The following is a 20,041-nucleotide window of genomic DNA, read 5'->3' as shown; positions in this document are numbered from 1 at the left end:
AATGAGTTATCACCTTCCAAAATGCTCTTCTCTTGAACACAGGGATTCTTCTGCTTGGACCACTTTTCCTTGTTCCCTTCATTAATTCACTCTTTAGTCCTTCAAAGCGTCCAACTATCTTCACTATCCTGTAAAGCACCTTCAGGCAACAAGCTCTATGCAGGGGAGGTAAGCAACAAGCCCATCTCTTGTGCCAGAAATCAGAGACTCTCGAGTCAAACCAGCCTAGTTCTGTCTGCTGCCACTGCCTGTCCAGACTGTATGCTTTGGACAAGGTGTTTTAACCCCTGAGGCTCAGCTTCTCATCCATACATGAGGATAAAACTACAACCTTATAAAGCTATTCTGAGATCAAACATGACTATGTATATAAAAGGCAAATAAGCTCACCCCATGTTTTATCTAATTTTCTTTATATTTTGATCTGTGTTTTTCTTAAGCCAAGCATCTTACTTCCTTTTGTAGAATGCAGCAGGATAGACATAAGTAGATACCCAGGTGTAAAATTCCTCAGACTGTGTTATCTCCGCCAGGAAGTTTTCCTCAACGGCCCCTCCCCTCTGCCTGAGTCTCATTTAGAGGTTCTCCTATGTGCTCACCTATCATCTATGCACATCTCTATGACTGCAGGGCAAAACAATGACTTTCTTCCGTGGCCACCTTTTCCACTCCCTTTCCTTGCGGGAAAGGTTCATGTCTCACTTTACTTGGCACCAGCAGATCTAGAGCAGTGCCTGACACATACCAAGCCCTCAATAGTAAATGTTTGTTGAAGAAATGAATAAATAGCCATTCACAACTCATGCATCTTACAACCCAATGAACTCTCTTAAGGTGCTTCCACAGGTACTTGCCTAGGGCAGTTTTGGAATTTTTAGAAATCTCAGAAGGGTTCCCCGCCCTCCTACCAAGGGATGATGTGTTTCAAGTTGACCCCTGTGCTCTTCCTTGTTCATGCCATTAATCCAAAGAAGGCCTGCCTTTCCTTTTTGCCACTGAAAACCTCTCCTCTTCCATAAATTCTTTTTCAGATTCTTCCAGTCCAATGTGATCTTTCATCCCTTGAACTCCTTTAACATCTAGGGCAGTGGTTCTCAACCTTCTGGCCCTTTAAATACAGTTCCTCATGTTGTGACCCAACCATAAAATTATTTTCGTTGCTACTTCATAACTGTAATGTTGCTACTGTTATGAATCGTAATGTAAATATCTGATATGCAGGATAATCTTAGGCGACCCCTGTGAAAGGGTCATTCGACCGCCAAAGGGGTTGCGACCCACAGGTTGAGAACCACTGATCTAGGGTCTATCTATACCATTAATCCGACAATCACCATACTGCTAAGCACCTCTTTTATATTGTTGTATTCAACTGTTATTTCTTTTCAGTCTTATAGTTTAACTCTCTTGTGGTTATTTCTATTTCTCCAACAAAAAAATAATATATTCCTTGAAGTAGCTGCCAAGTGTTGCTCATCATGGCCTTTCATGTAGTGTTTTGCATACATGTGCTCACAGATGTTTCTTAATTGACTTGAAGACAGAGAGACTCTACTTAAGAAGTTGTATTCTTTGTTGACCACTTCCAAACAACCCTGACTCTCTGACCCTCTCCATCCATTCTCTTCATTTCTCTGCCTTTTCTCCCAGGGAAGTGAACACCTTTTAACTTTCTCATCAGGGCTCCTTTGCTATCTGGCTTCCACCTGGGTTCAGCTAATAGAAAGCACAGACAGGAGACCAATGGTAGGACAGAGTGGTAGGGAATTGCTTCCCTTGCTTTGTCAGTTTTGCTGTGTTTGAGTCCTTCCAAGGGTGTGGCTTTTCTAGTGTTGCCCCAGTCTGTCCTAAGGCTCTGCCTCATAACTGGGCTCCATTATATCATTTCCTTCCTTTGCCTTTTTAGGCCTGGTGCTTCAATATGCTTTGAGGACTCCCTTAAGCCTGCCTGCACTTTGGTAAATAGTCCCTTCATTAAAATCTCTTCAAAACCCCAGAGAGTGTGCCATTTCTTGCTAGGATCATGACTGATACAAGAGTTTTCAGTTTAGCTGGGGAAGACTAGGGTAACCTTTTAAATTATCATTCATACCAGGACATGTTTGAGAGTGAAAGGCGGCACTATTAATAATTGTATCATGAAAAATAATAATAATAATTGTATCATGTCCACAGGCATAATTCAGAACTGCCCCAGGCAACCTGGAATGAATGGATCCGAGGGAAGAGAGACAAAATTGTTCTAATGAAGAGATAAAACATTTCTAAAAGAGATAGCATTACTGGATAGCAAAAGATAAATGCCCAAACAAACAAAGGGGATATCTGTAATACTTTCAACAATAAAGATAAATTAGGAAAAAAAAGATAAGTGCCAAAGGATAGAAGATGCTTTCAGCGCTATAGCCATTCCAAGACAGATCATTTCTCCTGGGGAAGACATCTGCAATCAGCATGATGCTCAGCACTCCTCCAACTAAATGAAGTCACACAATCCATGTGTGCTTGGCCTGCTTTGTACATTTTCTCCAAGAAATTCCATTCCCAGTTTAGACCCCACCTCCACCCCTCACACACAGCCACATAACTCTCACCATTTTGTTAGCTTAGCTCTGGGTTTTTAGGGAAAGCAGATTAACTTAAATTTTAGCCAATTAGTCCTTATAAAAAGCATCAAACGCATTTCCAATTCAGCTATAAATCACTGTGAATGTCTAGTGTTTTTTATTCTTTAGACCATGTTTTAGTTTCATTTTGCAAAGATATCTGAAAGATAATTTATAAACGTTCTTTACAAACTCAAACATTCTTACTAATAACAGCATGAAGTATAAAAAGTAACCAAGAAACCTTTTTTTATGTATATGTGTATATTTTGCCTCTCTAAACAAAGGACTGGACAATTAACAAATACTCTGAAACTTTGTCACCCTCAGCAAAGGGAATCTAGACTCATTGCTCCCCTACTTGTAGTTGATTCAAAGCCACTTGGCAAGGAAGTATTTCTAATCCTCATGTTGCTAGTAGAAGCAAGTTGCTATGAGGCCCAGTATGTGACTTTGGGCTTGCCAAAAAAAACACCGCTTTGCTCAGGCATTTTCTACTAATGAGAATAGTTCATAAAAACACCCACACCCCTACCCAGGAGAGGGGAGACCATGTTGATTACTAGCAAGAATTTCTTTTCTCCTACGTCCCAAGCAGCCTATTCTGGTTAGGGTTAGACCAGTGAAAGTTGGGTTGAAAGGGTCCTACAAGACAAAAATAAACAGGAGAGGAAAGCAGTAACTAGAGATAGAAAGCAGGCACAGAAGTTTAAGGAAAATGAAACAGATCCATTCAGACAGGTGGGTGTAAAGAGAAAAACAAAGTCAGCAAGAGATGTAAGAGATACCAGGCACACAGACAGCCTCTTATACCACGCTGGCAAGCCATTAGATCTGAAAGGAGCAGTGTACATAGAGCAATTTTAGCAGAACAAGGTTCAGGCATGAGACAAGAAAAAGCTGCAGTGTGATTTTGAGAGCAGAAAAATTAGAGCTGACTTAAGTGGTTTTACGGATCTGTTCCATTTCAGGCCCTATTTAAATTCTTCTAAGGCACTCTCAGCCTCCTGCTCACCTTTTCACCAGGAAGCTCTCCAGCTGCTGTGCTGATGGAAGCAGAAGCTTTCTTTGCCCTGGTATACAGTACATGTAGTATTCTGTAGGAGGAAAGACAGTACTGGAAACTCCCTGATGCAAATTTATGGGTCCATATGGGGTGTAACATTCTATCAGCCTGTGAATTTTATAAACCACCCTAAGGCCCGAAATTAATCCTTCAATTATGGGCCATTGCCTGCTGTGCTTTGCAAGCATTATGTGAAATAGCTTATAACTAATTTTTCAAAGTCAGCAGATTATTATTTACCCATATGTTAACAGTTTGAAGAGGCAGAAACTGTGTCAGCTACTCCATGAAAAACATACACCTACTCAAAAGTCCTCATTAGCAACATCTACATTGGCTTTTCCTTTTAAAATTATATTAACAATTTTATATTACATATTCATTGTCTATATATAAATACTTTTGTAACATGTTATATAGCTATAGAAATTTATATTACAGTATAATAAATATAAAATTACATAAAATAATTCCTATCATAAATATTATAATTGATATAAAATAATTTTAAATTATATATAAAATATGCATATAATAAATGTTATATAGTATAAAATTATATGAATATAACTTTATAGTATGTATAATTTTGTGTTATATACATAATTTTTAATGCAAAGCCAATATAGATGCTGCTAATCTGTGTGAATGTGCATTTTAGTAATCTACCATTACAATAGTTCATTAAAAAATAATTATTTTAAAGAAATTTTTTTAAGCCCCACCTGAGGATATGTTTTTCATTGCTTTTAGAGAAAGCGAGAGAGAGAGAGAGAGAGGAAGAGAGAGAAAGGTTGACATCCATATGAGACAGAAACATTGATCAGTTGCCTCCAGTACACGCCCTACCCAGAAATCAAATCTGCCACCTTTTGGTGTACAGGATGTTGCTCCAACCAACTGAGCTAAACCTGCTATGGCTCACTTTTTTTATAACTTATTTGCATTTATCTTACAAACACAATTATGGAGGCTACTATGCAATAGGCACATATACAGCATAGTGCCTATTGCATAGTAGTTCAATTTGAGACAACTAGTTTCTTTACAATATGATAAATGCCTTGGTAGATGTGTGCTCAGATGCCAAGAGAGGGGTGTCTGGGAATACTTTTCCAAAGGTGGTCTCAGCAGAAGCTGAGTTTTGAAGGATAAGAAAAAGCTAGTTGATGAGAAGATGAGAGGAAGCAGAAAGGGTATTTGTGCAGAGAGAAGAGGGAACTGTATATTGCTAAGCCACTAGAGCAGTGATGGCAAACCTATGACACGCGTGTCAGAGGTGACATGTGAACTCATTTTTTTGGTTGATTTTTCTTTGTTAAATGGCATTTAAATATATAAAATAAATATCAAAAATATAAATCTTTGTTTTACTATGGTTGCAAATATCAAAAAATTTCTATATGTGACACGGCACCAGAGTTAAGTTAGGGTTTTTCAAAAGGCTGACACGCCGAGCTCAAAAGGTTCGCCATCACTGCACTAGAGCATGGCTCTGCCTGATGCGTTTATACCCAGGGCTCAGAGTAGACATTGAAGAATGACTGCCAATGAGACTAGAGGCAAGGTCCATATCATTAAAGACCTTGCACGCTAAGCTGGCAGTCATAGGAAGATTTTTTTTTTTTTGCAAGCCAGCCAGGAGAGTCATGAGAAGATTTCAAGCACTGACAGTGCATGAGAGATGGTAGAGGAAGAAAAGGATGAGTTTAAGGAGAACACAATATTGGAGACTTTACAGCACCCATGAAAGAAGGGGTAAAAGACAGTGGAAAGAAAGAGGTGAAATGACTCAAGCTTTTTAGGAGGGAGAATCTAAGTTTTCAGGACTGCTTGGATATGACAAACTAGTGAGAAGAAGAAATCTAGAACATCTCTCAGAATTCAGGCTAAGATCACAGGGCTAAGATTATAGGGTGAGTAGTCGTGTTATTCATACAGGGCTATTGGAAGATGAACAAGTTGTCATTATTTTCATTTGGGGGTATTTTGGAAGGAAGGATGTGGAGATAAAAACATTCCACTAGGAATGTTTTGAGAAACTATGACTCTAGACCTCAACAGCAAGGTCTAAACTGGAAATTCAAAAACTGGACATAACTAGCATTTGAGTGATTATGAAGCCAATGTAATAAGGTCATCGAGGAAAAGTGAGTATAGCACAGAATCTTGGAGTGTACCACCATAAGGCAGGAAACAAACACAGATGATAAAGTAGCAGCCAGAAACGCAGAAAGAAAAACATAGTCTAGTTTTTCTTTGAAATGAAATAGAGAAAAGGGCTCAAGGAGAGAGGGGCTTAGAGTGGCATATGCTACACTGAAATCAAGAAGGACAAAAAAAGAAGAAAAAGTGAGTATTGTTTTAGCAATGTATTTCAGTGTGTTGAAAAAAGTTAAGTTTCAATTAATAGACATATATTAATGTGGCACTTTCGTACTGAAAATCATCACTGGACTTTAATTCAATATATATATTCAACTCTCAAAAACAGGATTGCTTTAAACAATTCCTTTTACATGGCATCACAGGTTGGGTTCTCTAGCAGCAGATGCTGAGAAATGCCAAGCTAGAATCTGGGGTGTAAGATGTTTAAGAGAGATCAACACTGAAAGGAAGGAGAGGGAGGAAGAATGTGCTCTATAGCGAGACTTGCCCCCTGAGAATGTCTCATACCAGCTGATATGCCTGGGCCTTTGTACCTCCACCTCACTCAGTCACTCATGTGGACTACCCGCAGCAGGGCATTGAGTCAGGAGGTAGTTTCTATAGCTGAGTCAGATTCTGAAGGAGCAAGCAGCTGAAGTGCTCTCTCATAGCTTGGCAACAAGCCCTTCCTTGAAAGGGGTCTGGGCAGCACACATTCATTCGAACCGCATGTGGCTTGCAGTGTCTTTGGCCAAACATGTGAAGCAGAGCCTCATACAGCTATGATTACAGGTAGTTAAAGGATCCAACTATTGGTTCTTTACCCCATATCACTATTATAAAGCTATTTCTCTGTCAATACAAACATGAAACAATTTTTGAAGGTAAAAAGATTAAATTATGGAACTACACTGTGGTTAGGTAAGAGTAAAAACCTGCACTATACAAAAATATCATAATCATATTTGCTTTTAGAATTAAGTCCTAGACATATTTTACATCTGAAAAAGTAGAAAATAAATGAAATATAAGACAATAATGCAGTTAAGCTGTTCCAATAATATCTAAAACAAAGTATAGGTTACATAGGTTGACAGGAACAAGATTTAATAAAAGCTTTTTCAAAAAGTGCTCCGTAATTGGACAGCCCTGAGGAAATAGAATGAGGCGATCATATTTGGTTATATAGTGCATTTATAACATTTGACATCTCCTCTTTTGCAAAATAAATTTCCTCTGTGCCAGCTGTAATTAGGTGCTGAGATAAAGCTGCCTTAATATTCTGCGTATCTGATCAGGGCTGCCAGCAGCTGTCAGTTCACTGGCTCTGTTCTCATGTACAATGAAAACATCGAAGACATCTGTGGCTTGCCCTAAAATTAGTGCCAGAATTAGCCTTCTCTCCTTTATTGTGTAACCATCTTGGCTGTTTGCATAAGTAACAAGGGAACCTCCAGATATGGTTGCTGTATCTGTGAAGGAAAACTTTGAAAAGTAGCCCAATTGTCCTAGTGCTCAGCATAACGCTTCAGTGCATGGGGTTTGAAGTCACACAGACCTGGGATTCAGACTTCAGTTTTTACTATTTACTTGTGACTTAGGGCAAGTAATTTACACTCTCTCAGCCACAATGTCTTTTTTGGTAAAATGGGAATGATAATAAGACCGACTTTATAGGATTGCTTTAAAGAACAATAAAGAAAACCTACGTAAAGCACTTAGTGTACGCTCAGGGCTTAGTAAGCACTCACTAAGTGTTAGGAATCTTAATTCTTTTATCTAGTGCCCTTCCTAAGAAATAACAACTGCAGTGGCCACAGCGGTTCTCAACCTGTGGGTCGCGAACAATGAAAATACATCCTGCATATCAGATATTTACATGATTCATAACAGTAGCAAAATTACAATTATGAAGTAGCAACGAAAATAATTTTATGGTTGGGGGTCACCACAACATGAGGAACTGTATTAAAGGATTGCATCATTAGGAAGGTTGAGAACCACTGCTTTAAAACATTCATTTTCTAGCTTCTAGTCAGGGTGGCAGAGTAGGTAAACGTGTGTGCACACGCATGTGTGTGTGTGTGTGTGTGTGTGTTTGTGTATGGTGTTCCAAAAAATGTATACACACTTTAACAGCTGATAGCTCAATTGATGTTTCTTTCTTTTCAGATTTAACCCATTGGAATTAATAATGTATAATAAGTGTGTATACATTATTGGAATACCCTGTATATTTATGCATACACAAAGATATTAGGATTCTAGGCTTAACTTCTAATTTTTTCTCACTAGGATTTAATAAATCCTCTGGCAGATATTGAGTAGGGATTAGTGTTTGGTCTAGTTCTCTTTTCTTTACTGGATAGTTTCTGCTGATTATTTCTTCTCTGCAGAAATAATTACTTACTTGAATTATAGTGGCTAATGCCATTGTAGAGAAAATCAATCAATTCCTGCTTTGGGTTGTTTTATTTTTTTCATCTGAATTTTGAACAAATTCAGACAAAGTCCTTGTCAATTGATTTCTAAGGACATTTCTGCAAATGTCTGCCACAGTGAGCTGCTGTGGTGGGTGGTTTCTGTCCATTCACTCAGCTTTACAGCTCTTAGTGCTCTGAGGGCTCCCTGCTACTAATGCTCTGTGCTATGATAGGGTGAGTTCTAAAGCCTGTTAGAGGTAAGAAGAGATGTACAACTTCTAGACTCAGTCCAAGCTGGAAAAGATTCTTCTGTTGGTATGTAGGCACTTCATGACACTCTCTGAGGGGCACCATTGAACACATAGCATTTAACCACCTGGAATCCACAACACATCAGGCTAGTAGCTTCCAAACATGGCATCAGAATCACCTAGAGAGCTTTTTAACAAAATGCAGGCACCCTCTCACCCCAACCAACACTGTAAACCAATCATTTTCTTGACAATAATAATTTTTATATTTACCACTTAAACTTTTAATGTTATTGTAATTTAACAGCTTTATTTTTTTCAGATTTCACTTCAATTATTCCTTCATACTTATTTTATAAAAGAAATGCTAGAGATATTTTCATTCTCCTTGACCATTTTCATGTGCTATTAGTGGGAATGTAAGCTGATGTATACATTTTGTAGAACAAATGACAATAAATGTCAACTTTAAGGTGTTTTAGGCCATTTAGGCTTAGTGATTCTCAAAATCCATCCTACAAAAATACTTATAGAAGAACATTACAGGTGTGTATTATTTAGGATAGACTAACAAATAAAGAATAACCTTAAAGTCTCAGTGGTTCAATACGATAAATGTGCATTTTGTGCTAATATCACAGTCCTATGCAAGGGGGCTCTGCTCACAAAGTGATCAGAGATCTATCTGGTACTCCACCATTCTCCAGGTGCTTGGAGTCCCCTCCCTTAAACTGAAAGTTGAAGGAAGAGAGATTGCATTGAGGATGGTGCAGGAGACTTTTATAGACTAGGCCTAGTAGCAAACGTCACTTCAACCCACATTCTTTTGCCAGCACTTAATCATTACACCCTATCTACTTGGAAGAGAACCAGGGAAATACAGACTAGCTGTGTGCCCTGGAGAAAAAGAAACAAGGTATGGTGCACACTGCCATAAGGAAGTGGAGGGAGATGTTCACTGCAGTGTTACTTATGAAAGCAAAGACTGGAGAAAACCTAGGTATTCATAAACATAGGTTTGGTACCTTAGCTGTTTTGACTCAGTGGATAGAGCATCGGCCCGTGGACTGTCGGGTCCTGGGTTTGATTTCAGTCAAGGGCGTATATTTCAGTTGCAGGCTCGATCCTCAGAATGTAGAAGGCAACCAGTCGATGTGTATTTCACACATCAATGTTTCTTTCTCTCTGTCTCTCCCCCTCCCTTCCATTCTCTCTAATAATCAATGGAAAAATATCCTCGGGTGATAATTAGCAACAAACATAGGTGTGGTCAGTCCATATTATAAAATATTAAGGCTGTGATTAAAAAGAAAGGGGTAACTATGTGTGTACTAATATAGAATGCCCAAAACATAATCATGGGTGAAAAAAAGACAGTTGTATGATGGTAAGCCTGGTGTGGTTCAATTTTTATTACTTATAATATAACTGGAATGTAAATAGTCTAGCCTTGGGATAGGGCAGTGATGGCGAACCTTTTGAGCTCGGCGTGTCAGCATTTTGAAAAACCCTAACTTAACTCTGGTGCCGTGTCACATATGGAAATTTTTTTTATATTTGCAACCATAGTAAAACAAAGACTTATATTTTTGATATTTATTTTACATATTTAAATGCCATTTAACAAAGAAAAATCAACCAAAAAAATGAGTTCACATGTCACCTCTGACACGCGTGTCATAGGTTTGCCATCACTGGGATAGGGTCTACTTAAAAAAAAAATTAGCCCTGTTCACATAATGAAATGCTATGCAGTAAAAAGAATAAACAGCTCTCTATATATACTACTATAAAAATATCCCCACCAAGGGTCATTAAGAGAGAAATTCAAGACACTGATCAGTGGATAAAAAATGCTAACTTTTACGTAAAATAAAAAATATGTGTATTCACATATATTTGTATGCACAAAGAAGATAAAAACCCAGATAATGTTTTAGGGGAGGAAAACTCAGTGGGTGGGAAACAGGGAAACAAAACCTGGGTTAGGACAGGCACATATTTTGTAATGATTAACCTTTTGTACCTTTTAAAATTTGAATTGACTAGGCAAAGTATATTTTTTTAAACTCCAGTCCTGTAAAAGGAGAGGTCAGGCAATTAGAAGAAGAAGGGGTTAATCAAAACCTTTGTTGTAGACATGTTGACTTTGAGATTAGACAACGAAAGGGTGATGTCATGGAGCCGTTGGTCATACAAGTATGGATCTCAGGAGAGAAGTCTGAGCTAGAAATATAAATGTGGGAGTTTTCAGCATACAGATGATGTTTAAACTCAAGAGAATGGATGATATCACCTAGGGAGAGTGTAAATAAAGGAAAGAAAAGGGGAAATGACCAAGTTATTTGCAAGCTCAAGTTATTGCAAAATAATGCATGATCATGTCCAAATTTTGAAAATTGCCCAAAAGCACAAATAAGAAATAGAAACCATCTATAATCCTACTTTCTAGACATTAAATCTATTATCATTTTGTTATGTTTCCTTCCAGTCCTTTTTTCTCTGCATCTAAGAATATGTCATTATGAACCTCCTTGAATAAAAATCATAGTACATATTTGGAAATGAAACACAATCTTTACTGGAGTGTCTTTCAGACCATTAAAAGAGCATTCAATTTATATTCTGTAGAACATTTCTTTAAAATCCCTTTTTCCTACCTCTCCATCTTTCTCCCTGTCTGTCTCTCTCTCTCACACACACACACACGCGCACACACACACACACACACACACACACACACACACAACAGCAGCAGCAACAATATAGTGACAGAACTCAAGAGTCCACTGCTTTCCTGAATACCCCAACCCTTCTTTTCCTGTGTATACAGGGCTCTGGCAGTTTTCTCCATCCCTCCTCCTGCCTCCTAAAATGTATATATATATATTCATAAACATGTTGCACTGGAGATCTTCCATTGCCCTTCCAATCCCCTTCCCTAGCCTGTTCTGTGGCCTGGGAGGCTGACCTAAAAAGATAGTATCCCCTTTGCCTTCCGGCTTCCTGTTGTGTCTGCCTGTGCAGACCCTTGGCAGGAAGTTAGAAGAGAGAAGGGTGAAGTCAAGTTATTTTTTGCCTTGAATCCTCCATGCTGAGTTGTCAGCATGGGTTCCAGCAGTAGTCCCCACTCCTTGCCACATGAGGTCTAGGGAAGGTAACAGCCCCCAGTTGTCATTAACCCACGGATACTTCTGCATCTCTTGTTAGTGGCTTTAAACCTTGCTCACCCCTTCGTAAACAGTTCCTTAATTAAGCACTTCTCAATGACCCAGCATGAGTATGCCATCTGTTTCCTGCCAGGACCCTGACTGATACAAACAACTCAAGCTCCTTTAAGTTCTCTTTTAACTCTTTTAATTTTCTTCATCTCCACAACCAAAGCCTGAGTTCTGAGTAAGCAATGACTCTTTGTTCATGATGGGGAGATTGAGGAATGTATAGAGAACGTTGTGACTATTTCATGATAGTTTACACCACATGAGACATTAGTATAGATAATATGAATACATTTTTATGTGCACAAAGAAAATCTGTAAAGAGTGGTTAATCCTAGGGAGTCAGGGATTGGGCAGGCTTTCACTTTTTTCTTTATGCATATTCTTTTTGATTTTGACTTTAATAGGCAGGTACAACTTCTAAAAAACATTTATATATTTAATTGTAAGGAATACAAAACAGATTCTGAATCAATGGACCTGGAGTGTGGTTCTGGGGTAAGAACCAATGATGCAGCAATGCACTGAAGCAACCACTCTTGCAGAGCCACTGTGTGCGTTTTTCCACTCTTGGGTCCTGGGTGATGGGGGCTGACATCCAGTCTACAATCTACTCACCAACCTGACATTGAGCCCTATGTCCCTGGAAGAAGGGGTAGCTTTTATTAATATGCACCTAAGTACCTTAAGATTGGTGCAGCCCACTCCTGCTTGCCTGGATCGGTGCTGATTTTCTGCCACTTGTAACTTTTGGCTGTTGTCTTCACTGCTTCTACTAGGACAGAAACTTGAACTTGAGGCTTGAATTAGAGCTATGTTCTTGATACCTGAATCTTGCCTAACCTTTTTCCTGACTCTACTCCCAAATCCTACTTAGACTAACACTGCTCAAATCCCTAAGCCCTTAGCCTTGTTCTAGGATTCTCTACTAGAACAGATTTCTGCCCCCCAATTTTCCTGTCTGGCTCATTCCATTGTCCCCTGAGCCTCAGTTTAGAAACTACAATAATTCTCTTCTCAAACACCTTCTCTCCAGTGTTTAAATAGCTGTTTAAAAATCTGAATTTAACTTGATTTTCAATCCCTACTCATATTTGGCCTTTTTTTTTTTCTTGAGCAGCTTCCATTTGGAGATACATGGAGTATTTTCATATTTTCCTTGCTGTAATGGTCATGACATAATGTCACTAAATCATCTCTGCCATTTCTAGAATAGTCTCATCTAAAAAAAAAAAAATAGAATACTCTCATCTGCCCCAACCCTGATTCAGCAACCTAACTTTTTAATAAGCCATTTTATTTTGAGCTGTTATAATTTCAAAGTAGTCATTGAAAATTGAATATATATTTTTCAAAAATAAGGAAGTATCCTTATGTCTCTTTACTATAAAATATTTTTAGAAATGATAAATACTACATATGTATGTGGCTGTCTCCTAATTTGTGAAGGTTTCTGAGGAGAGCTGAGGTTCTGTCATGTTTACAGTAGTTCTCTGGCACAGTTCCACTTGACTGTCCCTAAAACAAAGGGGGGGGGGGCAGGAACCAATCACATCTCATCTGTGATTCACCTGCAAAACTTGCCTCACCTCTTCTGGAAGCTCGACATCAAATAACAAACTAAGGCTCCATTCAACTTTGGTTCAGTAGACTCATATTCCATTATCTCTCCCTCCTACATAGGAGCAAGACTGAGTTACTCATTAATTTTTAAAGGGATTTCCTAAGAGACACCAGGAAAGATTTGCTAGTGATGGGGGCTGACAACTATGGAAGTACTAACAAGGGAAGCCATAAAATCTCTTCCCTGGGAGTCTTTATGAAAAGCAAAATCAAATGGGTGTTGTTGAGAAGCAGTATTAGGAGGAGGTGGGAAACTTGAAACAGGTGAGGTGTCATCTGATTCTATGATTTTGTAGTAACAGATGGACTACTAATTAAAAACAAGAAGCAACGATCAATTAACAGAGTTGGTGGTTCCTGCATTCCCTGGGTCCTTTAACCACAGATTTATGCTAACTACATTCTCACCTTCTTCAAGCTTAATAAAATTTCCACCTGAGTTGCAGTGCAGTATTCACTATTATACAAATAGGAACTTGCTCTTTAATATCTGATAGAAACCTATTTCCCTCCTCCCATGTACTTTCGATCTCTGGTAGCACACAAAGATTTTTGATGTGGGTAGAATGTAGGATGTGGCTCTTTATTACACAAGTTATTACTCTTTATTACCCTCTGCTCAACCTCTATTCTTCTTGTATAGGAAAGTACAAGGCATGAATATAGCTTGCCCACGTCTCTTATGAACTCAAAACAGAATTCAGCTTGACACAAACAGTTTCCGTAATTGACCTCTCCAGACAATTTACTGTATTAATCACATGCTAGTAATTACATCACTGGATGGCAATCAAATTGTTGCCATCCAGTAGACATAGCAGCAATCTTTTATCTTTACCTGTGAAATCAAATATTTTTTCACTTACATGTTTTATAGGTTTACCATCATTACTATGTACAAATGCCCACATAGAGCCATATATCTGGGTGTTTTTTAGGAAATTTGTTGTTATAGGAAAGATGATTTTAAACTATTTAAGTAAAAATGTTATATAAGGCAAAATATGCATATGCTTTGAAAAGAAATCAGAGTATAAGTAAAAATGTTTCATAATAGTTGAATTTCAAAAGCCAGGTAACTGCTGGAGAAGAAGCAGGTGAAGCCTCAAGTGCTGTGGACCAGAGACATCTGTGCCCCTCTCTCTCCAGAGCCCTTAACCAGAACTCCTTCCAGTGCCACGACAGTGATGCGTGGTGATATTTATTTGTTGTACACTGAGATTTTTGAATTTTTAAATTCACAGTAACCAAATAACATTTCATTATTGAGCATTAGTATATGCCAAACACTGTTCTAAGTGCTTTCCTTGTTTTAGCTCATTTAAGACTCGTAACAACCCCATGAAATACCACTAGTGTTTTTTAAATATATTTTTATTGATTTCAGGGAGGAAGGGAGAGGGAGAGAGAGATAGAAACATCAAATGATGAGAGAGGATCACTGATCAGCTGCCTCCTGCATGCCCCACTGGTTATCGAGCCCAAAACCCAGACATGTGCCCTGACCAGAAATCAAACCATGACCTCCTGGTTCATAGGTTGACACTCAACTGAGTCACAATGGCCAGGCGAAATACCCCTAATATTATCTCCATATTACAATGAGGAAAGAGGATCAGAGAGATGAGTAACTTCAAAGGCACAAGAAAGGGAGTAGTGAAGCCAGGATTTGCACCATCCAAGGTCCAGGTAAGCTTTTATTATCTGAGGGGGCTTTTGTATACAGAAAAGCATATTTACAATTGCCTACATGTTGGTTCATATTCATTATATTAAAATATAAGTTTTAAAATGCTTTTCTTTATAAATTTTATATCAGATAAGAGCAATCACTGTACTTCTTTGATTAATGCTGAAATATCTCTCAAATTTATAGCTCAAATGCTTTTAAATATATATGTGTGTGTGTGTGTGTGTGTGTGTGTGAATATATATATTATATATATATATATAAAATATATATATACTGCATTAAGTTTTTCCCCCAAGAACAATGGAAATAACTTAATTTGCTTTGTAGTGTAGCTTTTCCCAAAATAAAGGCATTATCTGTTACTTTCAGAGATAAGTTTAAGCCTCATTCCTTAGAAAGTAAAAAATGCCTACAACTATGAAATGGCAAATCTTTACAGCTGCCACACCCATTAAGTTTTCTCCCCAAACTACCATTTTAAACACCCCATTATACCACAACACGCTCTTGCCTAAACTTGAAATCTTTTGAAATTAAGCTTGCCCTAACCTGCTTGGCTCAGTGGAGCATCGGCCTGCGGACTGAAGAGTCCCAGGTTCGATTCGGTCAAGGGCATGTACCTTGGTTGCAAGCACATCCCCAGTAGGGGGTGTGCAGGAGGCGGCTGATCGATGTTTCTCTCTCATCGATGTTTCTAACTCTCTATCCCTCTCCCTTCCTCTCTGTAAAAAATTAATAAAATATATTTTTTTAAAAAATTAAGCTCGATTTAAAAGGGGGTAAATGCAGGATGTTATTATCTATCTTTGATGACATAAAGAGTTGATACTGCCCAGCTGGTGTGGCTCAGTGGTTAAGCGTCAACCTATGAACCAGGTAGCCACGGTTCGATTCTTGGTTAGGGCACAGGCCTGGGTTGGGGACTTGATCCCCATAGTGGGGTATGCAGGAAGCAGCCAATCAATGATTCTCTATCATCATTGTTGTTTCAATCTCTCTCTCCCTCACCCTTCCTCTCTGAAATCAATAAAAATACATTAAATTTTTTTTTAAAAAGAGTTGATACCCATGCCCAGGCTTTATGCCAAAGGATATCTTCAAGATGGAAGTCTTGAAATATGAAACTATTTCCAACTCACCAATAATACCCACAAACTTTTCCCCATTAAGTAGGCTAAACATTTCCAGAGTGAAGGCTCTAGATCACTGCCTCCTTGATACCGCCATTGCCTAGGCCCCTGGGCATTTTCTTAGTGAATGGCACTATGGTGGCCACACATGGAGTTGTCTGCCTAGATCCTCTTCTCTGGAAATTGATCTCTAGCCTTGGATTGTTTCCCAGAAGCCAAGTCTGTGTTATATAACCCTGCAGCCCTGGCAACAGTTTCTTGGACTGGGGGCACTGATTCCAAGTGGGTCAGCTTGACTCTCTTAGAATTAGGAGAGAAAGAGAATGTCTCTCCATGTAGCTGAACCTGAAATATGCAAATGTGGAGGCTGTGGGCCAGCCATGAATTGTCTATCCCCTGTAGGTTGGCAGACAAGGAAGCCCATCTACACAAAGACAAGTGAAACTTATGTTCAGAGAAGAGAAATGCTTCCTGCATTCCTACAACAGTTACATTCCTGGCTTTGGGTTCTGTGGGTCGCCCCTGGAAGCCTTACAATAAATTGTTTGGGGGGGCTTAAGTTAACTCATAAGAGTTTCTGCTACTTGCAACTATTCTTTTTTTTACTTGCAACTGTTCTACCTGGAAGGGCACCACTAGTGATGATGCACTTACTTGCCTTGACTCCACTCTCTCCTTTACACCCCAACCCAAACAGTCAAGAAGTTCAATCCATTTTAACTTTTTATATCTATTCAGTCTACTGCTCCTCTCTATCATCACTTACACATCTTAATTCAAGGTGCAAAACTTGAAGTCATATAGACCTAAGTTCAAGTCCCAGCCCTGCCATCTACTAACTGTGTGACATTAAGTTACTGAACCTTCCTAAAATGGGGATTAAAAGTAGTATTTACCTCATGACATAGCTGTAAGGATTGAACAATAGTGCATATAACAAAATGGGGCTGGGGATCGAAACTGCAACCCAGGTACAGTACATGCCCTTGACTGGAATCAAACCCACGACACTTTGGGTGCACAGGCTGGCGCTCTAACCACTGAGAAACACCAGCCAGGGCTCCATGTTTATTTTAATGACTAAAATAATGTACATACAAAAGGACTTTTGCTTTATTACACTATATCTAAAGTTAATTTCATTTAATTTAGGTCTTCAAAAGGTAGGAAAATATTTATATTTATTAGAGGCCCGGTGCACAACATTTATGCAAGGGGGGGTCTCCTCAGCTAAGCCTGCACCCTCTCCAATCTGGGACCCCTCGGGGGATCGGGCCTAAACTGACAGTCGGACATCCCTCTCACAATCCTGGACTGCAGGCTCCTAATCACTCATCTGCCTGCCTGCCTGCCTGGTCGCCCCTAACTGCCCCCCCTGCCAGCCTGATCGCTCCTCACTGCCTCTGCGTGCCAGCCTGATAGCCCCTCACTGCCCCCCCTGCCAGCCTGGTTGCCCTTAACTGCCCCCCACTGCCAGCCAGGTCGCCCCCAACTGTCCCCTCCCTGCCGGCCTGATTGCTCCTAACTGCCCCCCCACCAGCCTGGTCACCCCTTACTGCCCCCCCTGCCGCCCTGGTTGCCCCCAACGGCCCCACCTGCTGGCCTGGTCACCCCCAAATGCTCCCCCTGCCAGCCTAGTTGCCCCATGTAGCCTGCTGTTTAGTCGTTTGGTCGTCCCTCATTAAACCCTGCCAGCCTGGTTGCCCCACGCAGCCTGCTTGTTCAGTCGTTTGGTCGTCCCTCACTAACCCCCCTACCGGCTTGGTCGTAGGCAGCCATCTTGTGAGGTTGTGAGGGTTAATTTGCATATTACCTCTTTATTATAGAGGATATTTATAACGGACCTGATGTATCAGGTACTCTAGCTTTTTACATACATGTTTTATTTAATTTTGATGTTCTGAAAGTTATAAAAATGAGTTACACTGTAAGAAAATATTTTATCTTAAATGCAAATTCAGATGATAAAAATATTGAAAAACATACTGAATGTTAACAGATAAGCATCATGTTTAATAACTAAATTTAATTTGCTTCAGTCCAAGAAGAAGAAATAAAGTTCATCTCATTCTTTAAAAACTTGACTAGTAGGCAAGTCACTTGGCCTAAGTAAAGAGAATATAATTTTTCCTACACAGTGTTTTATGTTGAGTCCTGAGAATGCCTGTGCAACCATTTGTGTCTTATCTAACCAAAAAAAAAAAAAAAGTTTGAGAGTGCAATTTCATTGTAGTAGTAAAATAAAGACTCAGGAATATTTTAAAATAGAAAAATATCTTTAGTTGAGCATGTTGATTATATTGCTACTACTGGTATTTCCTAATCCTATTTCCCCCATCCATATGCTTCTTCAGTGTACATTTTCTGTTAAAATTGAGGGTCAAAGAAAATCACACTTCTGGTTCCTTCTGATAGTGTGAACCCAAAATAGCAGCCAAAGAAGGCAAACATCTGTGAAGGCTTAGTCATAGCATTTACTCACTAGTGATACCTCCTAAAGTGCCATTATTTTTATTCTCAGAAAAAAAATTTACATGCTTCTTTAGCATCTTGACCAACAACCTCTAACAACCAAAGCAATCTTCCAGGCAAACAATGTGTGCAGAAAAATAACCCCCCCCCTCAAAATTTGAAGTGGGAGATAATGCATACATTCAAAGGATATGGAAATACACTAGTATAGGCATCAATCAATAAAAAATGGGATATAAAAATCAGATTTTCAAATTCAAAATATTTTACAGTAGTATTTTAAGGCAAAGACCTACTTTCACTGAATATAATCATATGTAGTAATGTAAGTGGTGTTTTCATGAGGTAAATGTCACTAGTTAAGTGTGACATATTAATATTTAAATTAATTAACAATCTACTGTTGTGAAAAAGTTCTTTCTTAAAACAGTTTTGTTGATTGTCCTAAAACATTGAGGGAAAGCACTGACTGTCCCATCACAGTTTCCAGCAATATCACAATGCCCATGATATCCATTCATTCATCCACCATTAAACAATATGGTATTCACCCTGGCCAGGTGGCTTAGTTGGCTGGAGCATCAACTTGCACACCAAAAGGTTATGGGTCAATCCCCAGTCAGGGTGCATACAGGAGGCAACCGATCAATGTTTCTCTCTCATATTGATGTTTTTCTCTTTCTCTTCCTTCCTCTCTCTCTAAAAATCAATAAAAACATATCCGTGGGTAAGGATTAAAAAAAATTTTTAATAAGAAAAAAAACACATTACGGTATTCTGAAAAGGGTCCATAGACTTCATCAGAGTGTCAATAGGGCTGGACACAAAAAAATGTTAAGAACCCATGGATAAAAGAATGTATTATTCTGGCCTATTTATATTTATTCAACTAACAAATATTTATTAGAACTTACTTTGTTCCATGAACAAAGTCCTAATCAAAAATATTTTGAATGAATTTTGAGGAATGCGTTTAGAAAGGAAACATAGAACATAGTAAAGTATTAATTTGAACCACAATATAAATGGTACAAAAATAATGACACAAGGAAAGCCATAAATTTAGGGACACGTCCATTTAAAGGATTTCTTAGCACTATGTAATTTGTTACTGCTAAGCTCTGACTACTATATAATCAGGCTGACAAATGACTAATTCTGGGCAGGTCCAAACAAGTAAATTCTAGTTCTGTTTGGGATTCTGTCTCCCCATCTTTGTGCAGTCTTACAAGTTAATGGTCCTACCTCCCTTTGGGTTGTCAGTCCCTCTGTTCGTCTGAAAAAGCTTTATAATTTTTCTCTTCTAAACTACAAACACTGCATGGAGTAATTACCCAGAAGCTTAGAGCACATTTACTTTGTTTATGGGGCATTTTAAAATATTATATTCACGAGGGTAGAAAACACACAG

The sequence above is a fragment of the Myotis lucifugus genome, unplaced genomic scaffold, assembly GCF_000147115.1.
Source record: "Myotis lucifugus unplaced genomic scaffold, Myoluc2.0 scaffold_0, whole genome shotgun sequence".
Taxonomy (NCBI): Eukaryota; Metazoa; Chordata; class Mammalia; order Chiroptera; family Vespertilionidae; genus Myotis; species Myotis lucifugus.
The sequence above is the reverse complement of the archived record's forward strand: the minus strand, read 5'-3'. Positions refer to the sequence as shown.